Below are 15,875 nucleotides of genomic sequence, written 5' to 3' on the forward strand. Positions count from 1 at the left end.
TCTCATAATCCTTTGAACCATATTATGAGATATCGTGGTTTGACTAAAAAACCCAGCCAAACTCTCATGTGTTTCGTGTCGAAACACTTCTTCTTTATTCTGATTCTGATTCTGATTCTGATTCATCTTCAGATTCATCTTGGTTAAACAATATCTCTTCTTCGTATATACTTTCATCTAAGGGGATATCCTTAAATTGATATACTTGGACTAGATCTTGAAAGAAGACCGCATCATCCATATTTGGTGTTGCTTCAAAGAGTTTAACTTCTTTTCTCTCGTTTTCTGGACAGTTTTTAGATATATGGCCTCTAGCTCCACATGTCCAGCAAGTGCAATCCTTAAAACTTTCACTTACTCTCGTATGAGTTCTTCTAAAAGTTCTTCTAGATGGTGTTCTTCCCCTGCTTTGTGATGAGTTTGTTGCTGGGGATGCTCGTGTAGGTCCACTTCTTCTACCAGATCTATAGGCTCTGGCCTTTTGTTTGGACCAAAATGTTCTTGGTTTTCAAGAACTTTTCATTCTTTTATTGTAGGGATTATTTCTGAATTTCTTCCTCTTAAATCCCTGTGATTTATTCCCTATAACCGTAGGGAGATCATTTTCTCTACAACATAGAGGAGTATGCTTATTAATACCCCTTATTTTCTTGTAATTCTTCTATAATGCTGCCATATGGCACCATTCCGCCAATTTACCTTTCAAAAAGGAGGCGCGTCTTGCCAATGTATCAAGATTACCTGGAACGTATTCTTTTATCAGCATTTCTCTCCAGGGGCTTGGCATTTTTGCGAAAAATAGCTGAATGGATATATTTTCTTCAACTCCCGAATTCCATCTGTATTTGGTGAATAACATAATATATTCATTAACTAAACAGATATCATGTAACTCGAGGCTATACAGATCTTGAGTATATCTTTTCTTTTTCTCTGTATCTTGATTATTGAAATAGTCTACCCCTATGAATTGTGCTTTAAAAAGGGTGGCCATTCTTCCTCCAATCTCGCTAAGTGATTCTCCTGCTAAGATTGATTCCTTGGTTTCTAGCATGGTCATTTCCCAAGCTATCTTGACAGATCCCATTAGACTTATTTCCAGAAGTTTGATAAATCCTTCTTTATTGAGTTCTAAAGTTCATGCTGCTATTCTCATTGCTGATGTCCAATCATCTATAAGATCTTCTCTGTTTTTGAAGTCCAGAACATCCAGGTTTAACATAACTCCATAAGGATGTATAGGGTCTAAAACAGTTTTTCCATAAGGAGTTTGATGTATTGGTATATTACTCCTTCTTGATTTGGTTCCGGTTGGATGTGAATTTTCTCCAACATGGAACTCACTATGTGTTTCTTCTGTTTTAACCACATATCTAGGGGGATTCCCTATGGGTTGTTCACCCTCAGGGGAATTTATTTTTAGATCTACTACTTTGAGATTCGCAAAAGAATCTGCAAGATCTTGTAGATCCTCGAGATTTAATCTCTCTAAAGTAGTCATCAGATAGTGTTTTTCTCTGATACTTCCTTTATAAGATTAATCATCATTTCATCATCAGTTAAAGGTTTTTGAACCATTTTGGTTTTACCTTTCTGATGTAAGTGAGGTTCGGTACCAAACGAGAGTGGTAACCTTCCTCCTGTATTTCCCTTTCTAGAACTAGAAGTGTGTTCTAGATTTACGATTTTGGTTTGAAGATCCTTTATAGTTACAAGAATTTCTTCTTGTTTCTTAAGGATTTCTCCAATCTGCCGAGGTATTTCGTACAGATGATTACTGTAATATTGTACAGTCTTTTGAATTTATCTAAGATCTCCGGAGAGTTTAGAGGAATCTGGTGTGATCTCTAGAAATTGAGAATTAGAAATCATATTTTTTAATCTCTTCAGAGAGTATATAAGACCTAAGTCTCTTTAAGTTTTGTAACGAATCTATTTTAAATAGATTCACTTGTTTTTGGGATTTCATATAAATGAAATCCTTCTGGTTCAAACTCTTGTTTGAAACCATGGTTTGTTGAAAATCTCTTCCTCAACAAAGAAAAGTATGATTTAATGAATAATATAAAGTCTGAATAAAATTACCTAGGCTCTGATACCATTTTTTTTTATTGGGAAATGTTTATACAAAATATTAATATAAAATATTAATATAAGGGTAGTATAGGACATTTTTAGTTTGGAGGACATATCAGGAAAACTTTTTATAAAAAGAGGGATGTAATTGGCCCCAAAAAAAGTATTAGTATATTTTTGGAAAAGTTAGGAAACTTTAGGGACATAATCATTAATTATCCCATAATTTTCTATTTTTCATTAATTAGTTTAAATATGATAATTTAATTATGATGTTTTTTAATTTTATAAATATAAATAATGTATAAATAAATTTAAAAATTATTTATCTTAACTAAAATTGTTACACTAGTAGAATTTCTGCATATTACTTCGCTACTTTTTACTTCAGAGATCATTATTGCCGAAGTAATACATAGTTATTTACTGCGGTTATAAAACTACAAAGTAAAATGTAATTTTAGACTTCATCGATTAAAAAGAACGGGGTTCACTAACATTTTAAGTAACTTTTTACTTCATCAAATTTAATTTGATGAAGTAAAAAGGTGAAAATAATTATTAAAACTTACATGTTGTGAAGTAATAGGTTGATCCGTTTAAAATTCTCTATTTTCTCTTGATCCCCTTTCTCTCGATCCCCTTTCTCTCGATCTCCAATCGATCTCCAATTGCAAATCCATTTAGGCTTTTCCATTCTTTCCCTGCAGATCGATGTTTGCCGGTTGCCATCACTTCTGCCTGGTCTAGGGCTTCTGTGTGTATGGTGCATTGGGGTTTCTGAATATTTTGAAGGCAGCGGCGTTGGCCTTGCCAGTCCCGAGCCCAGGAATCCCTTGTAGTTCCCGTGGTTGTAGCAGTGCCATCTTCCTAACCCCTTTTCGATTTCAATTCCCTGAATCTGCGAGAATGGGAAGAGGCTCGTCGGAGAAAAAATTGGTTCAGGAACTGATTTTAAATGCCGCCAGATCCGCCCGCCCTCAGCTGCTTGGTGTTGCTCGTCGGGCTCAGGCATCTCGACCGTAACCGTGAATTTCTTCCAAGAAACTCTGGAGAACAAGAAGGAAATCACCAAGCATTTAGGCCGACCTCTCATACAAACTAATCCTTACGAGTTAACTTTTACCTCTGTTGTTTTTATTTTATTAACAGAAATTATCGAATTACTCCCATTTTGCATCCTTTTGCCGCAAGATAGGTTTTAAGTATTTTTATGAGTTGAGACTTGACTGCTTCAGAAATTTTACTATGTTGATTTTAGGATGAAGTCCATTCAAGGTTTAAGTAGATGATTTTGATAAGTTTGATTTATATGATAACGTGGATAAGTATCAGGTTTACTGAACTTAGATAAAGATTTCAGAAGTGTGTTTTCTGAGATGCACTGCATTTGGGTGGGCAGATAATTGATCCAGAACCAAGGAAATTCGACCAACACCACTTAAATATAAAATATTTCAAAATTTACGTATGATTCTAGAAAATAGATGGAATCACCCCCTCCCTGCTAGTCACTAGACCAATGTTTTGTATTCATTCCTGCTAGTGCCTTTGAGTTTAAAATTTTTTTGTGCTTTTGGGTATTTTGAAAAGTACTGGCATTTGATCTTCGAGTGTTGTTCCGCGATCACAGAATTCAATCTTTACGAGCGTCTTGGGGTAGACGATTTTTCTGATCGGTCTTCGATCAAGGAAGGATACCAGGATGTTTTTGTGGATCATGTCAAATGCGTAGGTTGCTTGAAATGTGCCTTATTTGCTGCTAAAACATTTGCTATTGAATCGGTATATGGAAGAGCTTGAGTTGTGGCTCAATGGGCTGATCATGAAGACAAGATTCAAGAAGCTATTGGCGTATGCCCAGTGGACTGCATCTCGTAAGAATACCATCCATACCACTTTATCATATTTATAATTCTTGTTTAATAACATGTTTTCTTTATTTGATACAATTTTTTTTATCTATATGAACTAATATCGCTTTTTGGTTCCTTGTAAATACTCATTTTTTCATCTGAACAATAGGTTTGTGAAGAGGTCTGACCTGCCAGCCTTCGAATTTATAATCTTCCTCATTCCAGAGGAAAATGCAGATGATATGTTTGAGGAAATTGTGAAATTTCTTGTTTTGATGAGTATATTTAATTTTTTATTCTTGAAATTGAGTTACACGTTTTCATTTGAGTAGATTGTGAACATTCGTCTTATCTCTTAGAATATTTGCAATGGGTTCCTTAATTTCTATTAAACGAACATGAAAATATTTCGAGCATAGTCCAGTATTTTCCCCTAAATTTATGGAAACGGTGATGGGCTTCTTTCTCTGTTCCATGCTTTTCTTTTCTTTTTTTGGGTTTTTTTTCCATATCAGTTGAAGATCTGTCGGTTTTGTGTTCTTGGGATGCATTACTTTCTTCTGGTTTTGCTGTGTCTAACGTCTGGGATATGCAGGTCACCTAAGATGATTTTATTATAATTATTTTCATAATATCCTTTTAATAAAGATGATCGTTGTTCAGTTGTTTATAGACTGCAGTGGCTTGCGAAGTCGATGTTTTGCTATCACTAATATGATTTTGGTGCGTCTAACCTAGCTTTTGTTTTAATCACTTTTTTTGTGTTTCGACAATGAACATTTGAAGTATCTCGAGACATTCAGAGAGTTCTATACTTTTGAAATCATAGAATGTCATCTCTCTTGGATGAGAATTCTTGAAACAAACATTAACTCACATTTTTGTTTGGATGAGAATCTTCTCCAAAATGCCTCCCAGGTCTTGTATGAATATTTACTCTGATGAAGGAAATAATATCTGTTATATCAGTTGCTTTATATTTTTGAACTGTTGCAATCACTTGAGTTTGACTTCAAAGTTTTGTTGGCCAGGAGTCCTTTTGTTTCTTTCGTATATGAGATGGGCTGGCGCCAAAACTTGAACACAAGTGGTTTTCCTGGTCCTGAAGAAGAGGTAACGTTTTGTTTCCACTTAATTGCAAGGGTGCAATATTTTTCAAGCTTAAGTCAAAAAAATTTTAAACGAATTTGATATTTATTTTGCTTCCAGATGAGGGGAAAAGAATTAAAGAAAAAGGTGGAATATTTCATGTTTAATTTAGTCAGCATATGAACATGCAGATAACATAGATTTTCTATATTGTTAAGTGGTATAATTTTATATCATTGGATACTTAAATGTATCTGGTATCTGTAGTGTATGTGCTAAACTATTTAGATAGTCTGACTTCAGTATGTAAATTTAAAATGACAGTTAACTTTTCAATACACTGAGTCTTTTGAGTTTTTATATGAGAAAACATGTTATATTTCATGTCTTATGTTGATATGAGATGATTGAAGGTGTTTATGCATCAAAAACTCCCAAGGACAGCACAAGAACAATTCTGATATTTTTTTAGCAGAGTTCTGCTTGCTCGATCGGAAAATTCTTACCGATCGAGCGAGGCTCCATTTATAAAAACAGAGTTCTGCTCGCTTGCTCGATGAATTCTTACTAATCGAGCGAGGCTTAAATTTTTTTAAAAAAAATTTCCTTTTCTTGGTTGATTACCTTGTATCAATTATGGATAATTGTTAATTTCCCTATAAGGTTAGATTTGCCCTATAATTGTTAATCGCTCGATGACAATGTATCTTTTCTCTATCTTCACTTTGATATCTCTAGTTATAGTTGACCACTTTGTTAGAAATTTTAAATTAATGCATAATGAGCAATTGATGCTGGTAGCTCAGATTAAATGGCTTGGAGAGTTGGAGTTGGCATGTTACCATGTGATTCATATGAGTAAAATAATGAATAATCTTCTGATTGGTTACAATGCATGTTAATTTTAAAGCTCAATATATTAGGATTTTATTCCTCTTCCTCTGGACATGTTTGTATGTGTGAGTTACTAATACGTACTTAGCCTTAATTAACCAGTGGTCTTGTGCTGATAATGGTTTTAGAAAAGACAAATGATGTAGCTGATTGACGTTCTATGATTGGACCTACAGATGCAAACAAAGCTAAGATGACTCATCCAAAAAAGTGTGTTTTATGTGCTTTTGTTATCTCTCTCCTTTTTTATATGATTGTAGACAAATTTCATTCTCGTTCAAAATAAAATGAATCTGCATGAAATGTGTGCCATGCTCGAAAATTTGTTGATCGTGACTGTACCTTGAATATGATTATATAGGAATTTAAAAGAGAAGGAGAAGACACGCAAGCTGGTTTCCGGGAATCATGGGTACGTTTTATTTTCCCAAGCTTGTCCCTTTTTTTTTCTTTTTCTTGGATTCTTTTGTCTTAATATTCAGAATTTTCCAATGCTCGAAAATGTGTTGATCGTGACTTTTCTGATGTGATCTTGCTTTTGATTGTAAATGTGCGAATTTTAGATGCAAGCATTACATAAGGAGATGTTCCAGTGTACCTCTTTGTGAATTGATTTAATACTGGTTCCATGATTTTTGTTTTTTGTTTTATTACAGTGAGTATAACTTTAATGGATATATGGTGCCGGAATAGGCAATGCATGGCCAGTTCTCCATTAAATCGGATGTGTTCGGCTTCGGAGTTCTGATCTTTGAAATTTTGACCGGACAAAAGAATAACTCTTTTAGGAATGGGTAAAAACTAGAAGACCTGCTAAGTTCGGTGAGTAAAATCCAGAAACTTACTCCTGATATTGTTTGTTTTAGCACCTAAATTCAAATTATATAAATCTCTCAAATCTTTGCATTCTAAGTTTGTTGCAAATATTAGTTACTGATAAAGGATATATGTCTCTGGATTGATTCAGGCTTGGAGGCATTGGCGTGAGGAAAGACCTGCAAATATGATAGATCCTTTGAAGGATGTATTAATGTATAGTTTTTTTCCTAGTGTTTATAGAGTTAGAATTTGATTATTTTTTATAGATGCACTTTTAGTTTTGTGGAAATACTTGTGGATACATGCATATTTTTGGGTTATTTTAGTGGATATACTTGTGAATTTATGGATGTTCGTTGTTTTGAGAAGAATAATTTATGAATCTTATTAGTCTATTTTAAGTTTCAAAAATATATTTATATTGTGTAATTATTGTATCTAAATTTTAATGTTGTGGAACGACAATTTCATTAATCGACGAAACAAAATAATGCCTTTTATTTTGTCAATTAGTGAAATTGCCGAAGTACAAGACTTTCTTCTACTTCGCCAATTACTATAATTGTCGAAGTATAAACATATCTTTTACTTCGGCAATTTCATTTATCGACAAAGTACAAGCATATGTTTTATTTCGAGAATTTATGAAATTAACGAAGTAAACGACTTTTTTTTACTTCGTTAATTAATGAAATTTCTGAAGTAAAAGATATGTTTTTACTTCGGCATCGGTCCAATCCTGAACCGATTTTGGCTCCATGAACCGACAAAAGACTTCGGTAATTTCAGGGTTACGACTTCGGTTATAACGCGAAGTAAAACAGTACCTATTACTTCACGTGACACTACTTCGGTAATTATCTATCTACGACTTCAGTTAATAACCGAAGTCTTTTGCGATTTTTCTACTAGTGTTAGTTGGGAGAATTACATTTTTTGTCTTATAATTTGCGCGTTTTTTTATTTTTGGTCATGTTAAAAGTAAATTTGTAATTTTAGTCCTGTAACTTGCATTTGTTTTTCATTTTTGGTCCTATTAACATTGAATTCGCATTTTAGTCCTGTAAATTACATTATATTTTCATTTTAAGTCCTGTTAACACTAAATTTATATTTTTAGTCCGGTAACTTTAATTTTTTTTTATTTTTTGTCCTATTAACATTGAATTTTCATTTTTTTGTCCTGCAACTTTCATATATTTTTATTTTTATTAAAGGTGAATTTTCATTTTTAATAGTTTTATTAATATTATGTATTTTATAAGATGATATTTAGTGTAAAAATATTTTGAATAATTTTTAGTTGATTGTTTTTTATTTAATTCATTTAAATTTTAAAAGTTTTAAAATATGTAAATCATAATATTATGATTAAAAATATAAAAAGTTGTTCAATTTATGGAATTAAAAATATAAATTCATCGATAATATGGCTAAAAATAAAAATATATGGAAGTTACATGACAAAAAAGTAAAAATTCAGTATTAACATGACTAAAAATGAAAAAGAATGCAAGTTACATGACCAAAAATGTAAATTCAGTGTTAACAGGACTTAAAATAAAAAAACTCATGTTAGTTACAGGACTAAAAATACGAATTCAATGTTAATAGAACCAAAAATGAAAAAAAAGAATGCAAGTTACAGGACTAAAATTGCAAATTTACTTTTAACAGGACCAAAAATGAAAAATGTACAAATTATAGAACCAAAAATGTAATTATTCCTTGTTAGTTTAGAAAAATATGGAAAACATGAATAAATAGAATTAAATTTACATATTTCTGTAAGGTCAATTTTGGGAGGAAAAAAAGATGGTATCTAATGGACAGATTTTTAATATATAGGGAAAGATACTAGCAGCCACAAGCACATGTTGCGTGTGTATAGTGTTGTGCATGAATATGTCTAAATTTCATAAAATGATACATTATCAAAAATTATAATATATTAGACAAAATTAGTATATATTAATATCCTGCATATATATACTATTATATATAACCAATCTCTATATTCTGCATGAATCATGAAATAAATATTGTGATATGATTGACGAATAGTTTAAAAAATTATTTATTGTCAAGTAACTAAACAATATTATTCAATGACAATTTACAATATGATATTCTACAAACATATTCATGTGATCCACAAATATATAATGGATGACAACTATCAATTATACATTCATGGTTTCGAGCAAATTGAAGCTTTGATATTAGTTGTGTCATATTACCAAATAATTCAGGTATATTCCTCCACGAAAGGAAAATTACTCAAATGGAAAATAAACATACGCAACTCATTCTAGCGGTCGAGACAAACACAATATATGCGTTTAACATATGGATAATACCCAAACCATGCAATATCCAACGGTTCGTATTTTTACACATAGACGTAATTAATTATATATTATTGATGTGTCAAATCATGGGATATTAGATCTATCATTGGGGTATTATTCATATGCTAGGTTGAAATCTACCGCGTTTAAGATATAAAACAAATACAACAATATGCATATATTAATTGCTACATCATTAATTTTCATTAAAGATATGATTTTTTTTTAAAAATAATATAAAAATATATAATGGGATCTACTTTTTTTCTTTTTTTATAAAGTAACAAATAAAATTTTTAAGGAAATCAATTTCAGCAAAGTATTAAATATTTCAAGCCCACAAACATGTTAAAAACGCACTTTGACAAAATACACCGAGTTTTGGGAAGAATGACAAAATTAGTACAACCCAAATGCTAAAATAAATTAAAAATCATACACCAAATCTATGCTTTTTAAGAAAAATATATCAAATGAATCTCCTACGGAAAATTATATCAATACGACAATAAGATAGTGTTTGAAAGAGCTTCTACGAAACACTTCTCCGCTTTTCTTTTACAAAATTTTCAAATTTTGTGAAGAAAAAACTTAGAAGAATTTTTCAAAACTTCTCTCAAACACTACCTAAGTCTCGTAGCACTTTAGTTTTTTTTTTGTTTTTGAAGAAGTTAATTTTTTCTACTGTATTTCAACCACATTGGTGCTTTTAGAACCTAACACGCCCGCATCTTTAGAAATTGTGCAAACACAAATCATATGAAAATCTGTTCATGAGGAATTAACAACCCACCAGCAATCTTAGCACAACTCCACAATCTTGGATCGTTTTCTTGATCTCCAGCTTTTTGATGATTTCCTCGAAAAATCTCTCCCATTAGATCTTGATGAACTATTACTATTTTCATCAGCACCCTCATCATTTCCATCTTCGTTTTCTTCATCATCAGATTCTGAACTGCTATTTGCATCCACATAAATTACTAGTTGATAACCAGTCATGGCAGCTTTTGCTGCACCAACAGCTTCTGGGGTATGAAGATTGGCAATGCCTAGCATTAAATCCATTACAATGATGCGTGACTCTTTGCCACTAAGTACTTCGATATCATAGTTATCAGGATTTTCCTTTGCACCTTGCAACAGGGTTTTGTTTGATTCAGACATCGCGTCGAGGAAGTCCTTCGCTTTGCCTAGAACTTGGCTCTTAGGAACAGGAAAAATAGAGTGTTTTTCACCAAGTGAATCAGAATTTAAAGGGGCAAAATTCCGGTTCAGTCCTGAATGTTTGGACACATTTTCGGTTCAGTCCTAAATGTTTGGATGTTACCGGTTTGGTCCTAAATCTTACCCAAAAGTTCTCGGTTCAGTTCTAAATGTTTATACGTTCCTGGTTTGATCCTACATGTTTCCCAAAAGTTTCCGGTTCAGTCCTAAATATTTTTACATTGCCGATTTCGTGCCAAATATTTCTCAAAAGTTTCCGGTTTGATCCTTCCATCTACTCGTGTGTTAAAACTAACATCGCGTAATGTTATATCATTTATAATTGAGTTTTATATTATTTATTATATATTTAACATTAATCAAGTTGTAAATAAAACACAAATTTATTAGAGTTTTTATCCAAATTTAAATCAATTTTACACAATGTTCAAAGTAAAAATATTAAATTCATGATGCTACAAAATAAAAACTTAAATAAAATAAACAAACTTGAGGAATTAAAATTTAATGATGTTATTTCACATTTCTATTAATTTTGTTATATTCTCATTTATGATGCTTGCACATTTAAGAAAAAAATTGAAAGTTAAAAAAAAGATATATATTTTTTTAAAAATCTTTTTATAATTTAAAAAAATAGTATTTGAAAAAAATTTATTATTAAATAAAACGTAATTTCATATCACTACTTCAATGGTGATCAAATACTTCATTATATTTTTTCAATTGTTAACCATAAGTATTCTTCTCTTGAAAAATTTGATGAAAATTTCAAATATTTTGTGAAATAAGTAATACTAGCTATTTGCTAAAACATTTGTTTATTTGTTTGTGATTGATAACGTTTTTATTTATAAGGTTGCACGGTTCGATTATTTTTTATTCTATAGTTTTATTTTGCATAATTTATATTTTATTTTCATTTGAAAGAAATTCTTGTTCATTTATTATTATTATTATTATTATTATTATTATTATTATTATTATTATTATTATTATTATTATTATTATTATTATTATTATTATTATTATTTTATTTAACTTCGTCTTTTGTTTGTAAGTTTTTTTTATCACGCTTTGTTTCTAGATGGAAGTACCAAATCGAGAACTTTTGGAAAATATTTAGGACGAAATCTGGAACGTAAAACATTTAGGACTGAACCGGGAATTTTTTAAAAATATTTCGGACTAAACTGGGAACATTCAAACATTTAGGACTGAACCGAAAATATGTCCAAGCATTTAGGACTGAACCGGGATTTTTCCCGAATTTAAAGTATCCGAAACTTTCCCAGTAAAAAAAAGTTTCGACCCTAAAGAGGAAGCCGATGAACTTCTGGCGTTACCCTCTAATTCCATGAGAACTTTGCTGTTGGAACACATGGGTGGAGCTTTGGGTGCTCTTCCTCTTGTACACCTTAGTAATCACTAAGCAACGCCTGGAATACAATAAGGGCCTGTTTGATATGGGTGATAACTCCATGATTAGCAAATAATCTGGTGTTTGTCTCGAGTTTTGCAATTGTTGGGATAACTCTGGGCCCGGCATAAATCTACTGTTTGCGCTTGAAAAGGACGGAAATTGAAACCCATGTCGAAGCAGGTATTCTTAATCCTATTCGCCACAGTAACCGGGAAATGAATACAAAATGACCATTTTCTCCCTCCTTATTACTTACCAACCCCAATTCAAACTCTCTCTCCGTCGAGGAAACACACACACTCCTGCAGACTTCACTACGAGACTCTCTCTCGGTTACAGATCTGGAGCCATTTCAGATGTGGACATATCTCTTCACATTTTGTTTTGGAAACAAACTAAAATTAATCAAACAATTAAAATTCTTTGAACTCTTCACTGCAAAAGAATCCGACCCGGTGGCGCACTTCACCGTCGTTCTCACGTTCTCAATTAGCTCCTCCGTCCTCGCCTCTTGCAACAGTATCTCCGACAGCTGCTCCGTACTCATCACCAGCCTCACCTTCCAAACGCCGCCGATCTTAAACCTCGAGAAAACCTCCCCCTCCGAGTGCACTTTAGGTGAATATTTTCTGATGCTCTTTAGTTTCTCCTTTTTTGATTGAATTCTTCGTTGCCTTGTTTTGTGAAGTGTAGCTTCGGGATTTTCTTGTACGTTTTCATATTTCCCTTCAATTCCTTTTGTACAGATACTGGAGTTGAAGTCAATGCGTGCATCAAAGATTTATTTGGGTACTTGTTTCGTGTTTTCAGTTTCCAAATTGAATCAAATGAGGTGGGTTTGGAGGGGAAGAGAGTGGATAATGATGAAGATTTTGATCTGCTTGGATCACTGAGACATTGGTTTTATTTAAAAAATAAAATAAAAAAAATAAATGATATGTAATAATAGAAGGGATGAGGGGTATTTTAGTCTAATGAAAATTTGTCCACACTTTTATCCTAATCATAAAAAAACGTATCAAACAAATTAAAGCTTTATAAATATATTTCTGTTGTGAAAAGTAAAATTTATAAAACTCAAAAACTCAAAATATTCTCAAACTCCACACTTTAAATTTATTCTCTCAAATTGTGTTTTTCTACACAAATGGAGAGACCTATTTATAGATCTCAATGGGAGATTAGTCCAATAATTAAATCATCATCATCTACATCATCACACACTAATTTTCAAAATAATACAATTCAATTTTCAACAATTCTAATATAATATAATATATTTTCAACACTCCCCCTTGTGATGATGATTGTCATATGATGATTGTCTTTATTACGTGTTTTATGCTGCCTCGTTAAAAACCCTACTAGGAAAAACCCAGTGGGATAAAAACCATAGCAAGGAAAAAAGAGTGCAGCCACGTAAACTCCCCCTCATGTTAATATGAGTGATTCTTCACATATTTCGTAGACTGCGCATCCCAATGTTGTATATATGCTTTCTGAATATCGTCGTGGGAAGTGCCTTTGTGAAGAGATCTGATGAGTTCTCACTTGATTGAATGTAACAGATATCAATATATTTATTCTTCTCAAGCTCTTGAGTGTAGGCAAAGAACTTTGGGGGGATATGTTTGGTTCTATCACTTTTGATGTATCCTTCTTTCATTTGAGAAATACATGCAGCATTGTCTTCATACAACGTCACAGGCTTCTTGTCTACTGATAATCCACAAGAAGTTTGGATATGTTGTGTCATTGATTTTAACCACACACATTCACGACTTGCTTCATGTAATGCAATAATCTCGGCGTGATTTGATGAAGTTGTTACAAGTGTTTGTTTCTGTGAACGCCAAGAAATTGCGGTGCCTCCACGAGTAAATACATATCCGGTTTGGGAACGTGCCTTATGTGGATCAGATAAATATCCAGCATCAGCATAACCAATGATACTTTGATTGGTGTCTTTTGAGTACAAAAGTCCCAAATCTGTCGTTCCTCGTAGATAACGGAATATATGTTTAATTCCGTTCCAGTGCCTCTTTGTTGGATATGAACTGAATCTTGCCAATAAATTTACAGTAAAAGATATATCAGGTCTAGTGCAATTTTCAAGATACATAAGGGCACCAATGACACTTAGATATGGTACTTCTAGACCAAGAATAACTTCATCATCCTCACATGGACGAAATGGATCCTTTTCTATGTTTAAAGATCTTACAACCATTGGAGTACTTAATGGATTTGATTTATCCATATTAAAACGTTTAAGGATCTTTTCTGTATAATTTGCCTGGTGAACAAAAATTCCATATTCTTTTTGTTCGATTTGCAAACCCAGACAGTACTTGGTTTTTCCAGGATCCTTCATTTCAAATTCTTCTTTCAAGTACATCATAACTTCTTGAATTTCTTTATTCGTTCCAATGATGTTTAAATCATCAACATATACAGCAATAATTACACATCCGGATGTTGTTTTCTTGATGAAAACACAAGGTCATATTGGATCATTTACATATCCCTTTTTCATCAAGTGATCACTTAGCCGATTATACCACATTCGGTCTGATTGCTTCAACCCATATAATGATCTTTGCAATTTTACAGAATAAAATTTTTTGAGTTTTGAACTTTGTGCTTCAGGCATCTTAAATCATTCAGGGATTTTCATGTATATATCATTATCAAGTGATCCGTATAAGTAAGCTGTAACAACATCCATAAGACACATTTCCAAATTTTCAGACACTGCCAAACTAATCAAATATCGAAACGTAATTGCATCCATAACAGGAGAACACGTTTCTTCATAATCAATTCCAGGCCTTTGAGAAAAACCTTGTGCAACAAGTCTAGATTTATATCTGACTATTTTATTTTTCTCATTTCGCTTTCGAATAAAAACCCATTTGTATCCAACAGGTTTTACACCTTCAGGTGTGGGGACTATAGGTCCAAAAACATTACGTTTATTCAGGGAATCCAATTCAACCTGGATGACATCTTTCCATTTGGCCCAATCATGACGAGTTTTACATTCACCAAAAGATTTTGGTTCATGATCCTCATTTTCATTTATGATGTCACAAGCCATATTATAAGAAAATATCTCATCAATATCTTCTATGTCTTTTCGGTTCCATATTTTTCCAGTATTAATATAATTGATAGAGATTTCACGATTCTCGTCAGTTTGTGGTTCTGACAGAACATTTTCATCATCAGGTGTTTCTTCTGGAACACCATTTTCTATTTTATGATCATCGTGCTTCTCTATGCCTTTTCTTTTCCGAGGATTTTTATCCTTGGAACCGACTGGCCTTCCACGCTTCAAGCGTCAAACTTGAATCATGAGTGTCTTCAATCTGTTTCTTTGGAATTTCATTTCGAGCTGGGGCATTTACAACATGTATATATGATTTTGTCACCCCTTTTGTGTCTGCAAATGCATATGGAATTTGATTTGCTATTCTTTGCAAATGTACAATTTGCTGTACATCTTTTTCACATTGTTTGGTCCTTGGATCCAAATGTAACAATGATGGTACATAACATGTGATTTCTTTTTCGATGTGTTTCTTTTCTCCCCCTAACACTGGGAATATTTCTTCATTAAAATGACAATCAGCAAAGCGTGCTGTAAACACATCGTCTGTCTGAGGCTCAAGATATCGAATGATTGATGGACTATCATAACCGATATAAATATCGATTTTTCTTTGAGGACCCATTTTTGATCGTTGAGGTGGTGCAATAGGCACATACACCATACATAAAAAATTCTTAGATGAGAGATATTTGATTCTTTACCAAATGCAAGTTGCAATGGGGAGAATTTATGATATGCACTTGGTCTGATGCGAATTAATGCCGCAGCATGTAAAATTGCATGTCCCCATATAGAAATAGGGAGTTTTGTTTTCATAATCATTGGTCTAGCAATCAGTTGTAGACGTTTAATCAATGATTCAGCTAATCCATTTTGCATATGAACATGAGCTACGGGATATTCAACAGTGATTCCCATTGACATACAATAATCATTGAAAGTCTGGGATGTAAATTCTACAGCATTTTCAAGTCTTATTTTTTTGATTGTATAATCGGGAAATTGATTTCGCAATTTTATTATTT

This window comes from Henckelia pumila, chromosome 3 (genome assembly GCF_033568475.1).
Source record: "Henckelia pumila isolate YLH828 chromosome 3, ASM3356847v2, whole genome shotgun sequence".
In the NCBI taxonomy this organism is placed as follows: domain Eukaryota; kingdom Viridiplantae; phylum Streptophyta; class Magnoliopsida; order Lamiales; family Gesneriaceae; genus Henckelia; species Henckelia pumila.